The 24,953-nt window shown below is 42.3% G+C and overlaps 1 long non-coding RNA gene across 1 annotated transcript; it reads left to right on the forward strand.

Moving 5' to 3' along the window:
* The first annotated feature begins 5,858 nt into the window (after nucleotides 1-5,858).
* Nucleotides 5,859-7,020, forward strand: LOC141781629 (uncharacterized). Its single transcript, XR_012596904.1, has 3 exons — nucleotides 5,859-5,924; nucleotides 6,490-6,637; nucleotides 6,744-7,020. It is a non-coding gene; the product is annotated as an uncharacterized LOC141781629 (long non-coding RNA).
* Nucleotides 7,021-24,953: the final 17,933 nt, after the last annotated feature.

Genomic DNA, 24,953 nt, shown 5'->3' on the forward strand with positions numbered 1-24,953 from the left:
TTATATTTTTATATTTTTATGATGTCCTTGTTTTTATGATCATTTTATCTGTGTAAAGTGTCTTTGAGTATCCAGAAAAGCGCTATATAAATAAAATGTATTATTATTATTATTATTAAATCTAGACTCAAGACCAAACTGTTCTCAGACGCTTTTCTTAATTGATCAAAATGCTGCACTTTACTGTCTTTTGATTGTTTTATTATCCTTTTAGTTTTTTCTTTTAATTTATACTTTTATATTCTTTTATTCGTTTTTATCTTATGCACTTTGTGCTCTTTTATCATTGCTTTTATATATGTAAAGCACTTTGAATTGCCTTTGTGTATGAAATGTGCTATATAAATAATCCTGCTTTGCCTTGCCTTGAGAGCAGCTGCAAATGCATATTTAAAACACTATGATGATGACAGTGTAATGAAATTCATATTCTCATGCGTTAAAGGATAAATAAATAAATAAGCATTTGACCTGCTTCTGGTGGCACTGTTGTTTTTGTTGTTTCTGGTGAGTCATTGCTGTGATTTTCTCATATTATCCCTCAGGTCTGAGTGGAGGTGTAATGAGGAGGGTGAGGTGAAGGTAAGTCAGGGCTTGTTGTTAGTCATCAGGGCTGCGCCTAGACATCCAGCGGGGCAGGTGCTGCTCCGCTGAAAGAGCCTCCTATCCAGCCCCAGAGGACGTAATAATGCCTTCACAGTCATTACAGCTGAAAGCCAAAGTCATCCCAAGTGGCTATGATGTCATATGTCTATGATAAGAAGAGGGAGCTGTAATGTTGTTATTAGATTTATTAGTTATCTTAAAAAAACATCTAGGAGCTCCGCAGCTTCTGTGCTGAAGAAATCTGGATTTTATTTGATTTATTATTACCATTATTTATTATTTTATTTTATTTGACATTTTTTATTTTTATTTTCTTATCTTACTTTGTATTAATTCATTAATTACATTTTATTGTATTATTATTATTATTATTATTATTATTATTATTATTATTATTATTATTATTATTATTCACCATTTTTTTCTCTTCCTTTGTTTTTGAATATTGTTTTTCCAATTTACAGTTACTGTCTGTTATTATATTTACACGTTTATTATTATTTTATTTTAATTTTAAAATATTATTATTATTATTATTATTTATTAATATTTTTACATTTCTTATTTTTTTATTTTTTTATTCTGATTACCATTTTTTCTCTTCCCTTGTTTATGAATATTTTGTTTTACAATTTACAGTCACTATCTTTTATTATATGTCCATGTTACTTTCTTTGTTATGGTTTAGGTTGTTGTAATCATTTTTCTTAAGGATATATATAAATATATATATATACTGTATATATCTAAAAAAAAATATATATATATATGTATATTTATTTATTTTTGTTATTATTACCAGTTTAGGTTGTTGTAGTAATTTTTTCTTGAGGAAACAATAAAAAAAAAGTGGGTGCACCATGAAGGGTTTTTCAGAAATTGACCTATTAAGAGAAACGATGCAAATGGAAAATGGAAAATGAAAGACATTGATTGAGACAACGATGATTAAGAGCTGAACTGTACGACATTTAAAGTAACCCCAGTTCAAAGACTAGGAAGCAGGTGGTACTTCTTCAGACATCCCACCTGAATGACATCAGGGAAAGCACCTCGCTGCTCATCACTCTGTCTACCTACGGGGGTGATTGAAACATGCCCAACGGAAACACGACAGCAAATGAGTGTTGGTCTGGTCTCCACCAACAATTTCAAAATCTTTGACTCATGTCGTGTCTGCTGATGGTTTGCTAGTGGAGAAAGGATCAAGATTGTGCAATCCACTCTCACCGCAATCATCCCTACCGCCCACGCAGCAGCTGGTATGTGGAAAGTACTAAAGAAAAAAGAAGAGGACGAACTTCTGTGGAAGATAGAGGCAACTTTAACGGTTTAACGGTTTAACGGTTTAACGGTGCACCTTCAAAGCTTCTGTTATTCGTGCTCTGTGTTCTCGGCTGAAGTGCTGGCAAGTTGAATGAGCAGCGTGTAATGGATGTGCAGTAGAAGAGCTTTATGGACTCTCACTGTCAGTGTGTTTATGATGGGACACTTTTAAAAGCTGCCCCACTGCTGTGTCTCTCAGTAAGCTTTTAGGGGAGGGGTCAAGAGCCCTGACCTCACTTCCTGTTGGGGCTCCTCACAAGCATTCCATTGTCTGTGAGAATGTGCACAGGCTCGGGGGACTCTGCACATCTGGCAGCTGTTATTAGCAACCTCCTGTACCCGCTCCCCCCCCCACCCCCTGAGGAAGATTACTTCATGTGCTGGTGGATGTGCGCCCCAAAATGCTCCTCAAAATAAACTCTCTGGGAGAGTATTGTTCATGAGCCACTGCTGTGTTTGTCTCGGGAATGATTCAGGTAGACAGTTTGGAGTTATTTTGTATTGAGTGATTTACATTTTATCTCACTGCCAGTCATTAAATTACATTTTAGAGGTTTGTCTCTACAATAACAAGGAGCAATGTTAAAGCAATAATTAGACATTTTCGCTTTCTTGCGGGGAGTTAGATGAAGTGATAGATACCACTCTCTAATTAACACATTATATCTCATTTATTTGTTCTGTAAAAATACTGAAGCGTAAAAACTATATTTGCTGGGGGTTATGTGCCGAACAATTTCTTGGCCATCACTGGAAAATGTTTGGAAAAGGGCAGGCACTTTCAAAAAATACTTGGCAGGTGATTGGATGAGCCATGTGTCAATCAAACTCTTGCTGAAGCCAGTCGGGTTGGCTATTAAGGTCCCGCTCGGAATGTACTGACGTAATCATCCAGATTTCAACTCCTAAATGTCAAAATTGTCTGAAATTAATCGGGGTGGCCCTGATGAGTTTACGAACAGTTCGGGAGATTTAAGATTGGATCTGTAAACTCCTCACATTACCAGAAAATCTGGGCCGAACATCGGTACCAGGGGTGAATCAGGGATAAATCAACCCACAACTCCTGTAGTCTGAACCCAGTTTAAAGGTAGGATTTGGCAGCATCAAGATTCAAGATTCAAGATCTAAGGTTCAAGGTTCATTATTTGTCATTTGGCAATTCCATCAAGCAGTCAATGGAAATCTTTGGTCTCAGGTTCCTTCAACAATGCTCATAAAATATGTACTGTATATAAAAAAGGGGAAATCACACAAGTAAAAGCAACAATAGTAATGTAATTGTAAATTTGTAAACTATAAAGAAGCCTTTAGGTAAATCAACTTCCCAGTACAAACACTTGAATAGCCCTTATCATAAGGTCCTAAAAGTTGCAAAACGCACTAAAAGCTGAATCCAGAGTTATTCTCAGTGCTGCCGTTCATGTGAATGAGACCCAGAACGAGGCTGGAACGAGGGCCGGGAGGAGAAGTTAAAGGAAATGCTACTGTGCCTGCTCTATGGACCCAATGGATGCGGAAGATCGCCGGATGATGCGGGTACTTTATCACTCGGCAGTCGAGCCATTTTGGCTTCATGCAGTGAGGTTGCAGATTGCAACCAACTGAAACTTTTACCGTGTGCCAAGCGTGTAGGAGAACTAGTGGCCGACACGAAAAAGTGAAAACATGAATGGCCCAATCTAGAGCCAGTGTTTGGTTTGTCCATTCTGGGCTACTGTAGAAACTTGGCTGCCTATATAGATATAAACAACTCTTTCGAAGGTAACGAAAACACAACGATTCTAATATTCAGGTGATTATACACTAAAGAAAACATACTTATTAATATTATATTCCATTTCTGCCAATAGATCCCACTAAATGCTTCACACTGTTCCTTTATAGGGACTGTTTGTAAGAGTCAGAAATTGCTTGTTAACAGCGACAACTGTGGCCGCTAAGTCAACGAAAGTCAGCATCGGGCTTGCGCTTGTGCTTGCTCTAAATAGACATGAACGAGCATCGCTCAAAACAATGAGGCGACACACATCAGCTAAAACCACAGTATCACTCTATATTTCATCTGCTTGACAGTCATGTTATAGCTGACCAGACGAAGGTCTCTCCATGAATCACTGCTGATCCTAGTGTTGGCTTTTCCTGCCTCAGCCTCCAGACTGCGGCTCGAGGGACAGGGGAGACACCGGAGTTTTGGTCGGAGACGATAACGTTTCTCGCTGCGGAGCCCCGTCCCTTCACAATACACGGGAAACCTCTGTTGGTGTGGAGGAGCTGCAGCATTTATTTCTGCACAAACGTCCACTGTACATTCACTAGATATTCTCAGAGCTAAACTAACTCTCCTGCAGTGTGTAGTGTGCACTCATGCACGTGAGGTGGAGCGAAATAGCAAGAATGCGCACGGTGTGTGAGTGAAGGCAAGCAGGCAGGCAGATGAGCAGAGTACAGCAGAGACTCTAACCCTGGAGACCGAAGCTACGGTCTTCCCCACTTCCTGCGACCGCGGCCAACACTGTTTTGCAAGACGGGCTTCACTAGATACAACTTTGCGTTTTTGGTGCTTCCGTGTAGTTTGTGTTGGAGTCTGAGTCTGAACAGCGTAGCCACATGCGAGCGCGCATGGGACACCAAACCGCAATGATTTATACGTGTAAGAAGTCACAAACAGTCCCTTTAGACTGTAATCTGCCTCTTGTAGAAAGAGCACGCTGCGGTCACCTGACCTAGCTCTGAACTTACCAGAAGTGGGAAAGGTTGTAAGTAACTGAGATGAAACAGCAACAGAAAGTAGATCAGACACCAGATCGTTTATTACTCATCATTGTAGAGTTTTTTTCCCCAAAGAACATTGTAAAACCCCAAAAAGGCCAGAAGAGCGGCTAAATATGCTACGTTCCTACTTTTAGATACAGGATTACACTGGGGATGTCATTAACAGTAAACTGTTCTCAGGCTCTGTGTTGTGTGTGATGGGGACTTTCCATCCCTTGTTTATTCACATTTCTATAGCAATATATGAATTAAAGGCAACCACTATATGGGCCCCGACACACTACTGTGTGCAACTCTGTTCTTTCTTTTAATGAGTCATTTTTGAGTTCCTTATTCACACTAATCAATCCAGACCAAACACGTCTGATGAAAACAAACAGAAACTACACATAGAAAGCGAGTCAAAAGAGAAAGATCGCTTCCTCTTCCAAAGTAAAAATCGTCCCAGACATCAAGTTTTTCTGTGGAAACCTTCCTCTTTTCTGCACAGATGCTCTGACCAAAGTTGGATGCGTATTTTTAGTGAATGTTCTCCAGGTCATGTGCATCAAAGTTGTCCATGCCAGTCAGTACTGATGTGATGCAGATGACTTGACTCTCAGAGGATTCTAGCTCACGTCAAAGGGGAAGGAAATGTGCACAGTTTCCATCTGAGGAGCTGTTGTCACCTCTATTCTGAGCAACGTGACCAGATGCAATCTAGTGACAGATCTCCTTTACACCTAGATTCAACCGATTCACGCCAAACACTATTTTTACACCAGGTGTTAAGGGCTTTACTGACTCTGTTTTTGCATGTAAACCAGCACTTGAATTGCCTAAAAGGACAACACATATTGAAAATGCATCTCTATTTCAAGTTATTGTCATATGTTAAAGGGGACATATTATGCTCATTTTCAGGTTCATACACTGTAAACAATTGCTGTTAATTTACAGCAGAATTCCAACAGTATTAACCTGTTATTGCTAAAAACAGTGCTTTACTGTTAATACAAAAGAAAATCTGTTAAATTATGCTCATAGGCCGTTTTTTAACTGAACTATAATGTATTCTTAAAAAACAGCACTTTACTGCTGATCAACAGTCTAAAGTATCATGAATAACAGTTTGATGCAGTATTTTTTGAATTCTGGGAAGAGCATTTCACCTGATCTGCACATGTGAGGCTGGATCCGTTCTTTTCTTCATCCATTCCCATCTTACTGATTATTTGGTAAGTAGTAATTTTATTTAATTAATAAATCTGTGCAAAGGTTATCAGTGATGTTTCCAGTTTGATGTTTGATGTTTTGCATTACAGAATATGTGCATGTCATGATAGAGGGATTCAACAGCTAGCTAGAATTTCACAGATGATTGCATATTAATCGGACAACACAAGGAGCTCATTTTAATATCTATGTATTCAAGTTAATATCTAAGTTAATGTGCTGACACATGTATTTTGCCAGTGAATTCATGCATAACGACGGTGTATACATTTTACAGTCTATGGAAGTCCTTTCAACATTTAAAGTAACATTAAGACTTCAGTGCATGTTGGTTATTGGGTGGTAATTCAGCAGAGCAGATACAAAATTGAAGGCAAGGTTATTTACTAGCTAACTAGTGTTTTTGAATGATATCTGAAAACCACATGTTCTATAGATCAGATGGTCAGAATATTCATAATTGATCAAAAAAACGTTTCTCAACCAGTAATGCACACCACTCAACACAATTCATTTCAAACATTGACTAAAAATCCATGAAGTTGACTGAGGAAAATTCTTTCTAAGTTTCAGGTGAAACAGCAGGAAGCTATTGGCGCTGGATGGTCAGCCTTGAGGGCCACTTCATATGTGAGGGGATCCAGCCCACCTTCTTGATGGGGCTTGCTGCATTATTTTCCACCTTCTACACCTGCACGCTCAAATTAATCTCAAGGTTAGATACTTTCAGTAAAACCTGTATTTTTATTGTGGCATTAATCTAAGTGATTCACACAACTTGATTTTTACACAGTACCTGAAGAAACACTATCATTTTTCAGGTGCACCGTAGGAATAAACCCTGAGAGAGGCACCAAGGATGGACAGGGCAAAGTCTTCTCAAAGAAAACTGGCAAATTCACGAGCTACAAGACAAGACTACAACCGTATATCCACATGTATCCACTCTGCTGATGGGACTCATGGACTTGAGTGGGACTTCATTTAAAATGGTGAGTTTACATTACATACATGATAAGAGGAAATGAGGGGTACACACGCTGATTTTGTATGTGAGAAGTTACAATGAAAGTTGTGTTGGAACTCATATATCTCTCTCTCACACAGTCAGTGGGCTACCAAGGCTGGATTGAGAGAACTGGTGTCTTTGAGTGGGCCATAAGTCATTCACTAACTCACTCCCCGACCATCGCCCAATACTTGGACTTCCACACTTATCCATGTGCCTTGTTAGAGACTGAATATTCATACTTGGACATGATGTCACATGTCTGGTGGTGTTGGTGCTCATTATGATATAAGGCAAAATATTATTTGAGAGTTTTGTTTTAACTATGATATAGTTCAACTGTCTGTAGCTGTTCCACAAAGTAAGGTTAGTAAGATTGACAGATGTCTTCAGAAATGCTATTTCTTCTGAAATTTGGTTTGTTATCTGTGTCAGGTTTTTGTTGGCGCTGTGTTGAACTTCATATGAAAATAAAAAGTAAAGTGCAATAAGATAAGCTGTAGATTTTCTTTTCTCACACATTGTACATGATTGTAAAAGCAGTGAATTAGCTCTGTTCTTCACTCACATGTTTTTATGGTTTGCATTCTGTGCTTATATAGACAGACATTTTGGGCATCATAGCCTTAATTATAGCCTTTTTCTTAACAAGTGCCTTTAATTGTATTTAGTGTGACTATTCCTATGTCTGTAACCTGCTAAGTCGATTCATATAGGCAAAAAATAATGTTTATTAAAATGTATGTAAAAAATACAACCTAAATAGTGCATTAAAACAAATCAGTAAGATAATGTAAAAGAAAGGGGAAAAACAGCTATATAATGTATCTTTAAACAGGAAATTAACTATAAAATACTGTGAAATTAATCAAAAAACCTGTATATACTGTATTTTTCATTAACAGTACAAAGCTGTAAATTTCAGCGACAGTATAATAATGTTAATTTTACAGTAGAATAATGGCAACCCTGCTGCCAGTTCTTTACTGTTATTTTACTGGGAAATTCTTAACAGTGTACTTGTATTTTGTCGATCAGTGTTTCCCAAAGCCCAAGATGAAGTCCTCAAATGTCTTGTTTTGTCCACAACTCAAAGATAATTCAGTTTACAGTCATAGAGGAGTAAAGAAACCAGAAAATATTCACATTTAAGAAGCTGGAATCTGAAAATGTAGACTTTTTATTAACTCAAACTGATTCATTGATTATCAAACTAGTTGGCGGTTAATTTAATAGTTGACAACTAATCAATTAATCGTTGCAGCTCTAAATAAAAAAGTAAGAAAACATAGATTATAAATTAAAAGAACACAAACACGTAAATGTATATGCATAATGAGAGGTAAGAAATATCAAACAGTAAGTAAAGTACATGAAACAGATAGATCGTCTGCAGACAGAAAAAACTAAGGCTCTCCGTCTTAAGGTGAAAAAAATATACAGTGATTTTATTTTCTGAGCATATAATAAAACAGACCAACTGGCATCGACTCAGGTCTTCATCAGGGTCTGACAAACAAACAACTAATCAGTCAGGATTATATACCAGCCGTGGGTGGCATTCATAAGGCCTCGTAGAACCACCAGAACCAAGAAGCGCTTCCTTCCTCTGTTTTAAAGTAAGTAGTTCATAAACAGGACCTGCTATGCTGACAAAAGCTCCTCTGCGTTAGAATCATTAAAACGTGTAATCTAGGGCGCTGTGCGTACAGTTAATTGACACAGACAGCGCTTGTGGCGGTGGAGGTTTGGTTTCCCCTCTCGACGGCGAACAGCACGAGTCCTGCCTGGAGTCAGGCTGGCTTATCTCTCTCTGCACTCCAAACACTGGGCTTAAGTGCTGGCTGTGCCACATGTCTCTGCTGTTCACAGGTTTAGAAGAAAATCCGTCCACCCTGCCTGCATTCACTCCCCCGAGACCTGCAGTGTTATCTTACCGCTTATCTCTGGAGCATCTAGTAGCTTCGAACAAAAGAACCCAAATTCTTTTTACATTTGATCTGCTCACATTCAGGTCACGTTATCTACTCACACACACAAAGGAAATAAATGTGTCAGCGATGACAGACGATATATTTGTGATTTAACTTTAGCTGTTTATCCCGGGTGTCTGCGAAACAAAACACATGTGTACATTTTTCCTCACAGAATATTCTCGAACGTCTCCCTGGTGCTTTTACAAGTTTTCATCGCTCCACCCCTCCACTGTGGCGTCTCACAGGAGTATAGAGTTACCTTATTTTTACAGTCAGGCCTGAAAAGACTGTTCCCATGGTCCACTTCTGCACCAGTCTGTGTACTGGTTACCATGCTGGAGTATTAGTATTGAGTGTCTGTTGTGTTCACTGTCCTCTGGTCCACCGAGGAGGAGGAGGAGGAGGAAGGAGTGGATAGTAAAGTGAAGGCGGGGGGAGTCATGACTTTTGTGGCTTCCTGCGGATTAGTGCAGTGTTTATAGAGCCTTGCTGAAGTACTCTTAGCAAAACACATTCAAATCCACACACCCATTATTAGAGTCTTTTCCATTAACATTAGAACTGAGCGTACTGTAGCAGGAGCAGTGATGCAACTGCCGTCAGCTCTGTGGTCAAACAGTCATTTGGTGGTTACACAGGTGTCTTCCCTGAGGTGCACATAAACGTGTTTCTGTGCAACGTTATCACAGAATTGCGCGCGCAACTAGGGGGTAGAAAGCAAGTTGACAGGAAGCAGAGATTACAAGGACTTGTTGTTGTGCAGTAAACTGCACCAACCACAGAGAACATGGATGAAATGGTTTTATATTCTAACGGGATCACGTGTCTTTGCTAAAAACTGAAGGAAATGATTGATCCTTGCCTGATGGGCAAAAGCATTCTAGTCACACAGCGCTGGCAAAGCAGCGGGTGTTCATGGCGAGCTGTCCTGCTCCACAGATCGATAAATATGAACTGATCAACAACAGGGTGATCGACCCACACTCTAAGGAAATATGTATATATATTTAGCGACTATGCCTTAAAACTTAAAAGTGATGCAAAACTTTGTTACGTCTCTAAACTACTGTAACGTTACACGACTACGGTGGGGGAAAGCTCACTCCGGTATGCTGTAATGTTACATTTTGAAGAGAAGATGTCCGGTAGTCCACCTGGGCAACCGCCAGACAGAGGCTGGAGCAAGGGCTGGGAGGCGGCGGTAGCAAGCCCTGACAAAAGCGTTGATGGTTTTGACCGCGTCTGCTCTATGGAACCAATGGATGCGGAAGATCGCCTGAAGATCCTGGTACATTTCCAGTCGGCAGTCGAGCCATTTTGGCATCATGCGCCACTGTGCAACTTTCAACTTTAACGTTGACTCGGACATATCAGCAATATTGTATTGGCTTTTGTTACGTTTCCTACTATGGGCTAACCGCTAACGTTAGCAACGAGCAACACACTATTTAATAGAGAGTGGTCAGGGGTTTTAATGTTCACCTGCCCGACATACAAAGAGCTGCTGTGTGACTGATTGTACTAGTAACAAGACCAAAATCCAAGCCTCCACTTTTAAATTAACATTATACCTGTTCAGGAAGGAAAAAGTGTCTGGCAGCGGCCATCAAGAGGGACTCACGTAACTTGAACGCCGACCGGAGTGTCAACCAAACAGACCCTGGTCCCCCAAGTCAAATCACACTTATGTCTGATCTAAAGTCACCCATCTCATAATAGGTGATAATAATAAACAAATCTCAAACTAATACATCATATGATAATGATATCTGGTGGTCGGACTCTAATATAGTCAACAAGAATATACAAACAATGCAAAATCTACGTTGATTACAGCGGCTGTCAAAGCGGTTTTGCCCCCTGAAAGCACACACACCCAGTAATGTTTCTATACAAGAAACCCGTCTATACATAAAGGCCTCCGTTTAGCATTTACAGAGCCACAGATAGGATCCCTGTCATTTAATCTTCACAAAGGGCACGGCTACAAATCTGACCTGAAACCATATGGCAGCCATCAGAGGCTAAAAGAAACCCAACCCTGACATGTCTTGCTAATTCATTGACCAGAAAGTAAAGTTCAAAAGGTTAGTCATAGGTTTGCATGTGCACATGTGTGTGTGTGTATGTTAGTGCAGGAACCAAAACTCATTAGCAAGAATCAGTCATGTTCTCTCAGTTTACATTGAAGCAGAGACGGTCATGAAATGCTGTTTGCTATTCCGTCACATCTGTAATAGCTATATAACATCTGCCTCAGTGCCGTCGAGTTTCAGAGACGTGCCTGTCGAGGTAAGAGAGAGAATTAGTGCACAGATGTTGCACCGCAGTCACTCGGCGCAGCAGAAAAAAACAAACCTGTCCTCCTCTGTTCGCTCATGCAGAACCTTTCTGTTAGAAGTTTCTTAAAGAACGGAGCAGTGTGGTGGTGAAGGAGTTAAAAAAGGAAATAGAAAAGGAGGGAAGGAAGTGAAGTTGGTCAGTAGAGGGTAAAATAAGCTTTCAGTAACCAGGTCAAGCGTGCACCTATTGGAATCTTGCCTGGAGAAGCTTGCAGCATGTCGCGCGGCTGAGACGAGGAGGTTGATCTCTGTGTGTTTTTGCTCGAGGCCGAACGTCTTTGTTTGCAAAAGTGTGTCTACAAAAAGAGCGTTTGTGCGTCAAAAGGTGCACATTTCTCTCCTGCAGCAGAACTTATCTTCCCAGAAAGGGGAAGCTGGCACTTGACTGCTGGGGTCAATGCTGGGGGGTCATCAGATAAGAAGGATCAGGGTTAGGCCATTACTTTAGTCCAGCCTCTCCACTCCTCTGCATGCCTTCAGTTAAAGGTGACCGTTCACAGAGACAAGTTATGTCAAAGTGGTAAAATAAAGACAAAGAGTGTGAGGAGAGATGGAGGAGGGGTCTAAAACTCACACTATCCTGATACAGCCTGAAGCACTGTCTGTTAAGGCTGATCACACACACACAGACACACACACACACACATACACACACACACACTGAGCATGACCCCGACCGGCCTGGATGTGGCCCAGACAGTCACATGGATGTGTAATAGGAGACCACTGTTTCTGCAGGGACCATGACTATTATAATGTCTTAATATGTCATTTTATTTGTTGCCAGAATGACAAAACAATTCACCCTTTCCAATTTACTATGACAGTGTTTTTTAGTGTATTTTCAGCATAGTCACACAGCAGGTTGTGAAATAGTCATGAAATTGTATGTGTGTGATTCGTGTACATACGGTGCCTTCAAATGGGGTCGCGTTAACCGCGTTCACGAGAAGATTCCGTATGCACGACCCACTCTTGTGGTATTCACAACCTCGTAGGTGGAAAGTTTCAAGTTCAAGAGTTGAAACCAGTTGAAAAGTTGAAATAGCGGAGGCGATGGAAGTTCATTTTTCATTCCAGTTAATATATTGTAATTTTAGTCATATGTTGTTTTTCTTCATAATTTTATAATATGTCTGAGGAAAATGTGGACCTTCCCAACGACCTTATCTTTTACCTCTGTCATGATGCCTTTGCATTTCCTGCATTATGTTACCCACTTGCTAGCTTTCTAAATTGTTAGCCTCTGTGGCTTATAGACGCCGACAGTAACGTTAATATTGCCGTTGCTTAGCAGCTGTGTTCTTCACAACTTAACCACTTGAACGCCAAACATATTGTGTACACGACTTCCCATGTTGTAAACACGAGCTCACGAGTTTCATTTGAAGGCAGCAATAGACAAGAATTTTGATTTTTTTTCATGATGGTCAGCACGAAATCAATTTCTATGTAATCCACGTAATTGTGAACCAGGAAATATGAGTGGCAAATTCATCACAGGGAGGAGGTCGGGATAGATGGGAAGGTAAAAAAACACACCGCTGTAAGTGTCCCGTTTGAAACCACAAGTCAAAGTTGATTTATTTGTCACGTAACTTCCTTCCTAAAGTTACGCCACTTCCGGTGTTATTTTAACCCAAACCGCGATCTATTCCTAAACCTAACTAAGTAGTTTAGTCTTGAAAAGACTTGAGCAGATATTGACACGTGCGTCACGTGTTGCTGGACATTCGTAGGAAAATGCACGAAAAATATGTTATTGAAAGCCACGATGAGCGTCCAGAAAAAAAAGGGGGAAATTCATTTTAATGTGTCACTCTTTGAACTGGAGAAAGACCTTTCCAGGTTTATTGGCTGCACACTGTTGCCTCCCCCGTGGTCAACCTCCTTGCACGCCACCCGGGAAGTGACGCTTTGATCAGCACGCCGCACACATTCTTCCCATCATCCTCTCACGTCCCTCCCTGGTGTTTATTATTGGCTGCAGCTGGAACACCTCCAGTCACTCAGACCTTGCTCTGCCGAGGTCGTGCTGACAAAATCCCACCACACAAAGCGGGAACAGCCCACCTCTGTTTGACTTTAGCTTGAAAAGTTTCTGTACAGGTTCATATCAAATATGTCATGACTTCCCTGAGCTGGCCTTTGTCTCTTTGGCTGAGTGATCACAGTGAATAAGTTGCATGTCATGGGAGATGATTTCTTCCCCTTTCTTCTCTGTTAAATAACATTTTATCTGTTTTTGTTTTTTTGCATGACCTCTGACCCCTCTGTGTGTTGACTCCAGTGTGAACCACTTCTCTGTTTAATTCATTTAGTTTATAAACATGCACAAAATTAATGTTATTCGTGTATCAGATGGTTGAATTTGTCAGCAGTAGCTTGCACACATGTATTGTGTTACACTAATCAGTAGAGTGCAAACCATTTAGTAACTAGTGCGAAAGAAAGACAGAAAGAGCAGATTCATTAAACCATTCAGTATTACAGGTTCTTTGCACAAACAATATTACAGTATTACAAAACAAACTGGTATCATGTGTTTGTTGACAGAGAAGAGCTTCTTTCACTTTATCTGAGTCATCTCACATCTCTTCTGTTTTTAAGCCTTGAGCTTTTTTTAGCTATTGGCAATCACATGTCACTGAACTGCTCTGTCAAATTAAAAGTCCTGCACACAGTCAAGGTTTGCATATTGCTATAAAGCTCAAATTTAAATCACAAACTGTACAATGCAATTCAATCCAAATACGTTTATGACATGTGGGCATTGTTTTTTGGACGACAGTTGTGCTTTTCAGTCAAAAAGAAAAAGTGTTACTTTGAAAAGTGTTTCCAGTGCTCTCAGTGAGGGGGATCGGGGTAGAAGGTGCAGAAGGAAAAAGAGCGACTGGTAATATTGATACAGCTGTACTCTAATTGCACAATGACCTCACTGGCCACATCCAATCAAGTTCAAAATTACTTATCACCCACAGCCAAATCTAACTCAGGGAAAGTCACAGTAGAATTAATCCTTTCATACACATTAAAGCACAATATAAACAATACTTTAAAAGATAATTAACTGCAGCTCCAGATTCCACAGCCTTGCTCAAGAGCTGGCAACCCATCCCACATATAATACCCCATCACTAAATAATGCTTTGCTAATGACATCCAGGCGTCATTTTTTCCCTGCTGAAGTCCACGATGAGCCATGGTGACTAAAGTGCGCCGCCCTCTATTAGATTTCTCACTGCATAAATTGCGAGGAGCCCTAACGTCACATCTGTGAGAGGGGGTTTTCACATGATGATGACTGTTAGCTCGTGCTGCTGCTTGCCAGCTGGGCTGCTGGTAGGTTTGTGAGTCATGCCATCAGAGAAGGCTGCAACAGAGAGGTGGCTGCATCTTTAACTCATCAGACTGATGCAGGGGTAGCATCCGCTGTGAAGAGCATATAAAGAATCATCTCTTCAGGCAGTTTGAGGTGGACGATGGGAAAAACAATGTATACGTGCATGTGTGCGTGACTGTCAAGTGCCTAAAATGCTGAATTTTGGCAACATTGCATCTGCCACAGAGAACGCTCCATAAAACTGACGAATATCGCTGCTGGATAAGAAAAAGTAAATGTGGCTTTAATTAACAGCTCACACGAATTCTACTATAACTGGCAGTAATCTGACTAACCTAAAACACATTGAATTAGACGTTCTTCCTCATGGTGAAGCTGCAACAGGGACCACAGCTTTTACTACATATGAATGATGTTTTTTAATCCAGACCCACCGTTGTTCTCTGATGTCAAACCCACAAACAGAATCAGTAGCCGTGTTTCCATTCAACTATCAAGAGAAGTTTAAGCAAACTTCTGAAATGTGGTAAAAAAAAAACTAATTTCATCAACTGGTTTGGAGTGAATAAACTGCGTTACAGTGTAGTTTGGTGAGAAGTTGGTGGTAAGTTTTAATTGTTCTTTCTTGTCAGCTAGTATTGGCCATGTTCCGTATTGTCTGTACCGTGGATTCCATTCATTAATATGAGAGCTGCTCAGTGGCGTATGAAGCCAAAATAGTTCAACTGCCGAGAGATAAAGTACCCGGATCATCCGACGATCTTCCGCATCCATTGGGCCCAAAGAGCAGGTGCGGTAGCGTTTCATTAAACTCTGCCTCCCAGCCCTCGCTCCAGCCGCGGTCTGGGTCTCATGCACATGAACAGAGGAAGGGAAATAACTCTGGATTCAGCTATTAGTGCATTTTACAACTTTTAGGACCTAATGATTTAAATAAGGGCTATTCAAGTGTTCATACCGGAAGTTCAAAAAGAATTTCGTTGAGTTACAGACGTCTCTTTCCCAATGTAAGTGTTTGGGGAAAAGGCTTTTTGCGTCCAATGGCATCACGTGACGGATACGTAAGTTGTAATTCCGCCGTTAGGCCACAACGGAAATTTGCTTCAAAGCCCGGCGCTCTCCCTGGGGGCTTTTCTTTTTACTTTTAGTATGTACTGCAGCTGCCCTTACAGAGAACATACAGTACATGCAGTATGCATACAATTGGGACTACTTCTTCATAGCATTGCGCCTTGAATGACCCTCTTGCTCATATATCCACTGCGCAGAGCATTGTGGGTCAGAATAGCCAGAAAAGCATGTTGGCTTGCATACTGCAAAATGCGACCGGATGTTGTAGAACAAAACTTTTTCCGCAATTGAGGGAGTTTTATCGAATTTTGCCGTCTCCATACAGCTTTTCTGATGCAATACTTCAAAATGTGCATAAAAATATGTCAATGGAAACACGGCTATTGTCCATCATATTTTTGGAATATTAATTCAGTCCATTTTGTAAACCAAGACTTCAGTTTTAAAATATTATAATGTGTACAGGTACAGTGTGTAGAATTTGGCGGCATCTAGCGGTGAGGTTGCATATTGCAACCAAATGAAACTTGGTGTGTGCCAAGCATGTAGGAGAACTACGGTGGCCGATGCAAGAACGCAAATGTGCAAGTGTTTTGTTTGTCCGCTCCCTATGTAGATATAAACGGCTCATTCTAAGCTAACGAAAACACAGTTCTTATTTTCAGGTGATTATACACTAAAGAAAACATACTTTTTAATATTATTTTCCATTTCTGCCAATAGATCCCCCTAAATGCTACACACTGGTCCTTTAAAGGGTGATGATCTCATTTTTCGCAGCTCAAATAACTTCCCGGTGCTCCTATTGGAAAAGAGCAGGAAGGCTCTTTGCACTAACTCTGTGACTTTCATAACTGTTTTGAAAAACTCCCTCAGTTCTTCTCCAGCTTTGTACTTGGGGTGAATGCTAAAGTCACCTAATGTTTCGCGCTGCTGATCTCAACCAGTTCCAATGACACGGTTAAATTGTAGTCCTTTGACCTCCAGGGACCTGAGAGGCTTTAAGTCAGAGCAACGTGCAAAAAGAAACGACAGAAAGTTCATTGGCTCTCTTCTCGGCTCCTTCTGGAGGTGAATTGATTTAACGGCCTCAGTGAAATATTGCTCTGATCCTGGCCTCGGACCACTCTTGCCCCCTAACCCCTTCCTCAGCCGACCCCCCTCATAACAGCCCCGAAATTCCAGGAAAAGATGCAGCGAAGTTCTGGCTTCCATAAATCTCCGTTCAGCCGCTCCCTGCGGAGCACCGAGGGAGAAACATCATCCCCTTCCCTTTCCCCGACCCCCTCCAGCTCCAACCCTCCTCCTCCTCTCACTGTTTTAATGCTGCATAGAGTAACAGATGAGAACTTCCTCACCATTTCACCACAACCCCACCAGACCTCCTTTTCACTTTGAGTCACTCACTGTGCGCTCAGATCTTTACGACCTCGTCTGTCACACCACAGTGGCGTCAAAGTCATGCTGCTTCAATCAGTCTCCCTGCTCTATTTACCTGTTAGTGTTTCTGCATGTGGTCATGGTGTCGTTAGACGTTTTATTCCCCGCAATCCACAACGGTGCCAGTCAAGTCTGACTGACTTCTGTCTCTTAACTGTGTTTTTATAGCAAGCAAACAACAAAAAGTCCCTGCAGGGGGACTCGCTGGAGGGGAGCGAAATCATACAAATAACTGACGAGGACAGAGCTGCAAAATTTATGTTGGGAAAATGTTCCATGACACAACACTCGGTGTTACACAAGCATAGTTTTACAACACTGGTGGAAAAGCTTTTTATTGATTGGCCTGTTTTTATGCCGTGTGAGTGCAGCGCTGTAGCCCAACCCATGTGAGTGATAGACCTGTCTCTGCATGCTCATCAGACGCAGGCGAGCTGATTAATACGCAGGGTTAGGCAAATGACATATCCATCACATGGCTCAGCTTCTGGGACAGTAGGGCCAAGGGCTATGACAGGAACTCTCAGCACAGCTCTCATGAGCAGCACGTAAACAGAGAACATCCGTAAACAGTTTAGAGGACCCGTTTGGACTTTGTTCCAGAGTAGCGGGTGGGTGGGTGGATGGGAAGGAGCGACTGGGACAGGAGGGGCGAGAGAGTGAAGCTCTGCAGCTGATACTCCCTCCATGGCGGCCCGGTTGGGAGGAGCAACATCAGGCTGTTCTCCTTTGGGACGTTCTGCCTGTACAAACAAACCGACCCAGGGCCTCTGGTCTAATGGGAACCAGACCTGCTCAAGGACCAAATCCCCTTCCCTTCTTCTCCCCTCCCCTCTCTGTATGACCAACGCTCCGCCGACACACACACTCCAGCTGAAGGACGCACTTCAATTATCCCAAACAGACCTGAAAATATTCCCCAGTTTTCCCACACAGCGACGGTTCATGACGTTCCTGCATCAGCGCTGACCTTCTTGACCCCCGAGCAGCCAGACTCCAGCGACCCGCGCTTATCTCACCCACCACTCTTTCACATGCTTTCTCTATCACTCCTCCTCCATCTGAACATCACACACAAAGCTTTCCATTGACTCATGTCGGTACTGACGACCTTTCCTTTTCCAGTCCGATCCACATCTCTCTAATTAGACACATTTTTTGACCCAGTTTTATATAATAAGGTACATTTCCCGTACAGCGAATGACGAAAGCGTCCCTAATCTGTGCTTCAGGACCAATGGGCAACTTCCGGGTCTGAAAAGTGAAGCCAACGCTGAAGTGTCTTAAACTTGCATTCTTTCTAATAGCCAGCAGGAGGCGACTCCTCTGGTTGCAAAAAGAAGTCTGATCGTATAGAAGTCTCTAGTCAACACGGTTAACAGACACCTTGTACATGTTTTGTTTGTAATGGTTACTGAATGTTTACTTTGTGGTCATTAGGTTGCAGCTGAGAACTGCTCAAGTTCTTCTCAAACTCAACGTTGACTTCTGGTTTCACACAGGACACAAACGCCGGTCTCATCTGCAAAAGTTTGGTATTTTTTGACCCACCCATCCACCCGACCTCCTTCCTACTCATATTCACCGCTTTTTGTATTTCCTGGTTCACGATTTTTGTCAGCCTGACAGTCTATGGTCGATACTGACAACCTTTTCTTTTCCATTCCTTTAGTCTCTCTGATTAAACCCTTTTTCTGACCCAGTTATATGACAGTAAGGCACATTTTCCTCTCCAGCGAATGACGAAAGCATCCCTAATCTGTGCTGCAGGACTGGAGGCACCATGGTGGTGAGCTGCTGGTTTGCTGAGTGAGAGCAGCTCATCTCTGGCTACGAAGTCTGAATGTTCTCATTGTGAGGGGTCAGAGTTTATCAGTGAATGTCCTCCCAGTCTCACTGCCGTCTCTATCTGAATGTCCCGTCTCACTAAAGTATGAATGTTGGCTCAGAGTCAGACGGAGGGGAGAAAAAGCCTCTAGAGCCTCCACATTGACTGCACATCTGATGCAGAGAGGGCTGATTGTGATACGGCCTGGTGACAGCGGGCCTCACAGGACATGTGGTGCTGTTTAAACTGCATCACTTTATCGCTGCGTTTCTCTTCCTCAACGATTAAATACATGTTAACGCTTCCTTCTGTCCTGGTGTGTAGAAGTAGTGTTTTCAAGGCCAGGAAAGCTCATTATTTGTGCGTGCTGGAATCCGTGATCGAGTCACTGACGCCAAGTGCCTGGAAGTACGGCAGATTTATTGAGGAGAATGGACCGTGTCTGAAGAGCTGGAACGAACACACACACACACACACACACTGGATATGACTGTTCAGCTCTGTCTCCCTCCCACACATCTGGGCACAAACACGTCAATGTTCGCGTAGGCAAAGATCTGTGATGAGCTGAGCTGCTGCCCAGCTCATAGTTAGTTTACAACACACACACACACACACACACACACACACACACACACACACCCTACATTTGATTTCTGCCTGGTCTTGTGCTCCTCTGGGGTTCTCTGTACCTCTTCTTGCTGTGGGCTATATTGTGTCTTTGCATGTCAGGAGTGGCCAAGCCCAGACGCAACCCTGAAATGTTTTTCTGCAGCGTCAGCTCAAACTGAGAACTTGCTGCCGGTAACAAACGTGTTGCAACTCACTCACTGAGAGGTTAGGAGTGGGAGGTGTGTTTGGGATGTGAAAGATGTTTACAACTTTGAGTGCTTGGTCTTATATTAGATATGTGTGGACTAGACTAATGTGTTTTTCTGAACTTAAAACCCAGTACTTAATGCTCCAAGATTACTCAGATCTTCTGACCAATTGATCTTAAATATCCCACGGTCCAGTCTAAAATAAAAAGGTCTTCATCACCCATGTCTTTGCCAAAAAGTTGCACTCGAACACACCGCAAAGTTTATAGCAAATAGCCAACTACCACGTACGTTCTGCGTCTGTGTGAGATGAAACCGAAAGACCGAGGACGGCCTATAAACAGTACAAGCCATTATGACACGTACATTAAACAAAGAGGTGTTTGCCGAGCACGTTCACACCACTTTCACACAGTTTGGAGAGTGGTGTGAAAATGGTTGGCAAATGCAGCTTTATTTTCATGTACGTATCATGACAACGGCTTTTATATACTGTACATAGTTCTCGGTCTTCCGGTTTCCCTTTCTAAATGACGAATACAGACTACCCCCGCTTGCTGGTGTGAAGAGTTATTTCCTCTCATGCAGGCGCAGAATGTACGTGATAGTTGGCCGTTGGCAGTAGTCTTTGCAGTGTGTTAAAGTGCAACATTTTGGTCAAGACCAAGGTGACGTGAGGCAAATCAAAGGTCCGCCTTCGTCACTGCTAGCTCCTTGATTTCAGGTTGGTGTGTGGGCCCTTAGCTTCATACCAGATGGCCATGTCGTTGTGAAAGTGTGAATCAGATGAGATGAAAATGAAAAATTAATACTTTGGTTTTGGTTTTATTTGTCTTTTAATTCTGTTTTGTTTGTTATATTGTTGAGTATCCGCTTCTATTTTATAAATTGTATATGTTTTTCATGCTGTGTACTTTTATGCATTTCTATTATTAACTGTGAAGCACTTTGTAACTGCTGTTTTGAAAAGTGCTATATAAATAACGTTTATTATTCTTATTATTATATAATCTGCTTGTACTTTTTAGTGCGTGTGCATTTGTGAGCCTTTGTGTTTGCGTGATGTACCTCCAGGACACATTTAATTTGTGCTCCATTGATCCACTGCACACATGAGCTAACACGCCACAGTTCTGATGGATGAAACGGATCAATACTGCAGCACAAAAAACATCCAGCAGTTTGACAGAAAGATGACATTACCAAGAGCAACTGCTTTGTGTTTATTTTTCTTCTTTGTCTGTTTTTACAACCTCAATAAAACATACTTGCAACATAACCACAAAGAAATAGCCTTGATAGGACCAGGTGGGTGTGTCCAGCGCTGGTTTATATTCCCACTGATGTCATCCGTTGAGGCAACAGAAGTTTGGCAGGAAGGGACGGACAAACAGTCAAGGTCGTTGACCCACCACAGGGAAAACGCCACCAGTCAGTTTGTGTCCCTGATGTTTCAAAAGTAATGATTATTCCCTGATGTATGGGGGGAACAGAGCAGTCTTTGTCTATTAATGGTCACACACACACACACACACGTACAAAACGTAATTTGTTAAAAGCTCCTTCCTCCTTCCTTTTCTTTTCTACTGTTCCTCCACATTGTTCCAGTCTGCCACGTTGCAGCCGTTTGGGAAGCAGAGACACCTGGATCCAGTTGGTTTTCCACTGATATTGTTCTCCTTCCAGAGTAAGTCTATGGTCATGTGATGACAATGATGATGTGGCATGGTCTGATAGTGAGAAGCTAGTGAGCATGGGGACTCCACACCCCCACGGCTCCCCCCTCTCCCGAATCCAATACTCAGAGATGTGTGGGATTGCTCTCACAGGAGGAACTTGAACCCTCTGACTTCCTGCTCGCTGATGAGGTCACTGGTCTCAGAGGGAGTGTCTGTGAAACGCCTGCTCAATAACAGCCGACTGACGGCGGAGCACGGCGGGAGGAGGGAGGAGTGGGGCATGTAGCGGGGGTCGAGGGGTGGAGGACAGGTTGATGTGGGGATGGGAGAGGAGGAGGAAGGGGTAAAAAGGCTGTCCAGTCCCTGTCTCTAGTGAGCCTGAGGCACTTGGCGGAGCACAGCATGTTGTAGAGAGGACTCTCTCTTTTTCTTTTTAAAAAAATTTACAAAGTGGGTGGGGGTGTTGAAAGCTGCACAGCCAGGAAAATCTCACAAAATGGGCTGAGAATGTTCCCGTCTGACTGAACTCTCTGTTTTTCATTAATCACACGTTATTAGTTGATATCTGAGGCCATGCATGGACCTGAAATCTGACTTTATGTATTAATCTGTGGGTTCAGAGAGGGATCAGGGGCCTCATTACAGAAAAATATCCTGTTTGTCCAATCTTAAAGTGGCAGTAGGCAGATTATTTTTGGCATCATTGGGCAAAAATTCCATAATAACCTTTCAGCATATTGTAATTCAAGTGTTCTGAGAGAAAACTAGGCTTCTGCACCTCCTCATGGCTCTGTTTTCAGGCTTTGACCAATCACAGGTAATTTCAGAGAGAGAGAGCGTTCCTATTGGCTGTTCATTCAACAGAGGCAGCTGTCAATCACTCGCAAACTCCGATCAAACGGTCAAACTAGGCAGCACTGATCAAATATGAATCAATATTCTGTCACTGTAATGCCTATTTCTCTCCTCAAATGTTTTCAGAAACATCTGGTAGTGTACTGTTTAGCTGTAAAATGAGAAAGTTTGCTCCGGCTGGTGGGCGGTGCTTGGTATTTCCTCAACCGATCTCAACATGTCTGATTTCTCATCGGTCCAAGAAGTATTGAAGTAGTACACTTACAAGTACAGTATACCACTTGTACATTGATATTAGTATACTTACTACATCAAGTATACTTGGGAAATATACTTGGCTGTGTTGAATACTCGATTCTGATTGGTCAATCACAGTGTTCTACGATCTGTTATTTTTTTTACAGCAGGTTTTATATCGGACTCTGGCGTCCGTTTTTTTGTGTCAGATTATTGATTTCTTAAGTAAGTAGCCGTGTAATAAGCGGGATAATGTACAGCTAGCAGGTCATTGTTGTGAAAGAATCCCTGACATCTCCGCTACGCGACGGGGTGCAGTATCACCCTATCGGGGTTTCTGTCACAACAGTGGAGGGCTCGCTGTACATTATACCTTACTTACTTCATAATGATAACTTGAAGTATACTACTTTTTCGTAAGGGAAGGTTTTCATCCAGGAGACCGCTGTTTGTGTCCCGTGCGTTATGTTTTACTTTCGCTTTACAATCAGCTGATCGTTGGTGTCCCGTGTTCACGACATTAAGTCACATTTGCACTGTAAAAACGTAGTTATTCTAACTAAATGGTTTTGTTGCCTAAACCTAAGTAAGTGTTGTTGTTTAATTCACAACATTAAGCAGGTTTACTGTGACCGAAAAGTGACGCCGAGGGGGTCTGACGAAGCGTCAGTATGTGACGAGGTGGGATGAGAACGTGTTGGATAAGAATTCAGGCTGTAATGAGGCCTCCATATGCCAGAACGCTCTGCTTCGCCTGGAGGCCGGCCTCATTTAAGACCAACAAAATGAGGCCTTCAACAAGCCAGATGATTGTCTGTTTACAATTACCATGCTGTCACAACAACGTGTTGCACAAAAGAGTGTTATATGGAATAAGGAACATCTAACTTGTGGTATCACATGCTGCTCGCTGTCAGCTGGCCGGCCTCTCACTGGCTCCCGGCTGATGTCAGAGCACTCTTGATTAAAGAGCGACCTGCCTCTGGTCCCACTGAAGGTCAGGTTTCTATGAGGTAACTTCTGCTCCCTGTACGCAGCAGGCGAACGAGGGGGAGCACCTGGTGCGCGGCGCCTGAGGCTGCGGCGCTATAGGTAGAGGTTAGTGGGAAGGAAGGGAGGAGCAGGATGGCGATCGCACATACAAAGCCATCTTGTTTTAGGCTCAGATGGAAATGCTCTGTTGCCAATTGGGTCCAGAGCTCTACATCCTGCCGCCAAGTGAAAGACCCAGTCTTCAAACAAGTTACATGAACAAAGAGCCATACACTACCACTCCAACACACATACAGGAAGAGTATTTCACTCCCTTCATCTGTGCTTTGACTTCCAGATGCCACCCTCAGAGTGTTCCTCAAGAGGTCACGGTTCCATACCCAAACTCTCACAACACAATGCAATTAAGTCATTCTCTGTAAAACACACACAGCTTGGTCAAAACACACACACACTCACTCCCCCGTCATCGTCTCCCTGCGTTTCACCCTCGGGCAGTGTAATGCCTTCCAGATGTTCAGATGCTGTGCTCTCCAGCAGCCCCACCAAACCTCCTTGGAAGTCCGTGCCCCTCTCTCATGGTGTTAATGGTGCCCAGGAGGCCTCTGAAGGGGGGATGGGAGGGGGGTCATGAGATCTTTCCAGCCCCTACTGAGCCTACAAAAGGACCTCTGCATCCTTTCCCTTTCACAGGGTAATCGCTTATCTTCTCTTTGCGCTGATCAGCAACTGAAAAGCTGCATGAGGAGCATGGGAGTGGTTTTAAACGACATCCTGGTAAAAAAAAAAAGACGGTGTGCTTACAAACAGCATCTGCAGCTGCTCTCCATCCAGATGGGCAGTGCTGGTAAATACTATTAGGTTTCATTTGTCTGTTGTGCCTTTGGCTATCATGTGTCAGCTGCTCCTCATCAAGTTATTACAGCCCTACCAGTGTTTCTCTTCTAGTCCTATTAACTCCTACCGTAAAAAAGAAAATCAATGGCTACTCTCAGGAGCTGGCTTGTGTTACCGTCTTCCCTCCTCATGACCCTCACCAAATGATCTTGTGTCACAGTCTGAGATTTATGCTCCATACCATGTTCCAGGCTGAGCTCTATTAATGCGTAAAAGGCCAATCATTAGGGGCCTATCTGTTACTCAGTATAGACGCTAAAACGCTCTGGGACGTGGTAGACAGCTACAGTCCCTCAGGCCATGTTTTTAAAATGCTTATCTCCTCTTCAAAGCCAGTGATGGAGCTACTAGTTATTCATGCTATATTTGCTATGGAGATTTGTGGTGGTTGGATGATGAAATGCAGCTTCCAAAGATGGTTTTGTGGAGGTTTCTAGCTGGGTTTTCCACCAAAAGTTCCCAGGACTATTAGTCTAAAATCGCCCATTTCATCTACAAAAAACAATTTGAAAAAAATAAACTTTAGGTTTCATTTCACTG

The sequence above is a fragment of the Sebastes fasciatus genome, chromosome 13 (assembly GCF_043250625.1).
Source record: "Sebastes fasciatus isolate fSebFas1 chromosome 13, fSebFas1.pri, whole genome shotgun sequence".
Taxonomy (NCBI): domain Eukaryota; kingdom Metazoa; phylum Chordata; class Actinopteri; order Perciformes; family Sebastidae; genus Sebastes; species Sebastes fasciatus.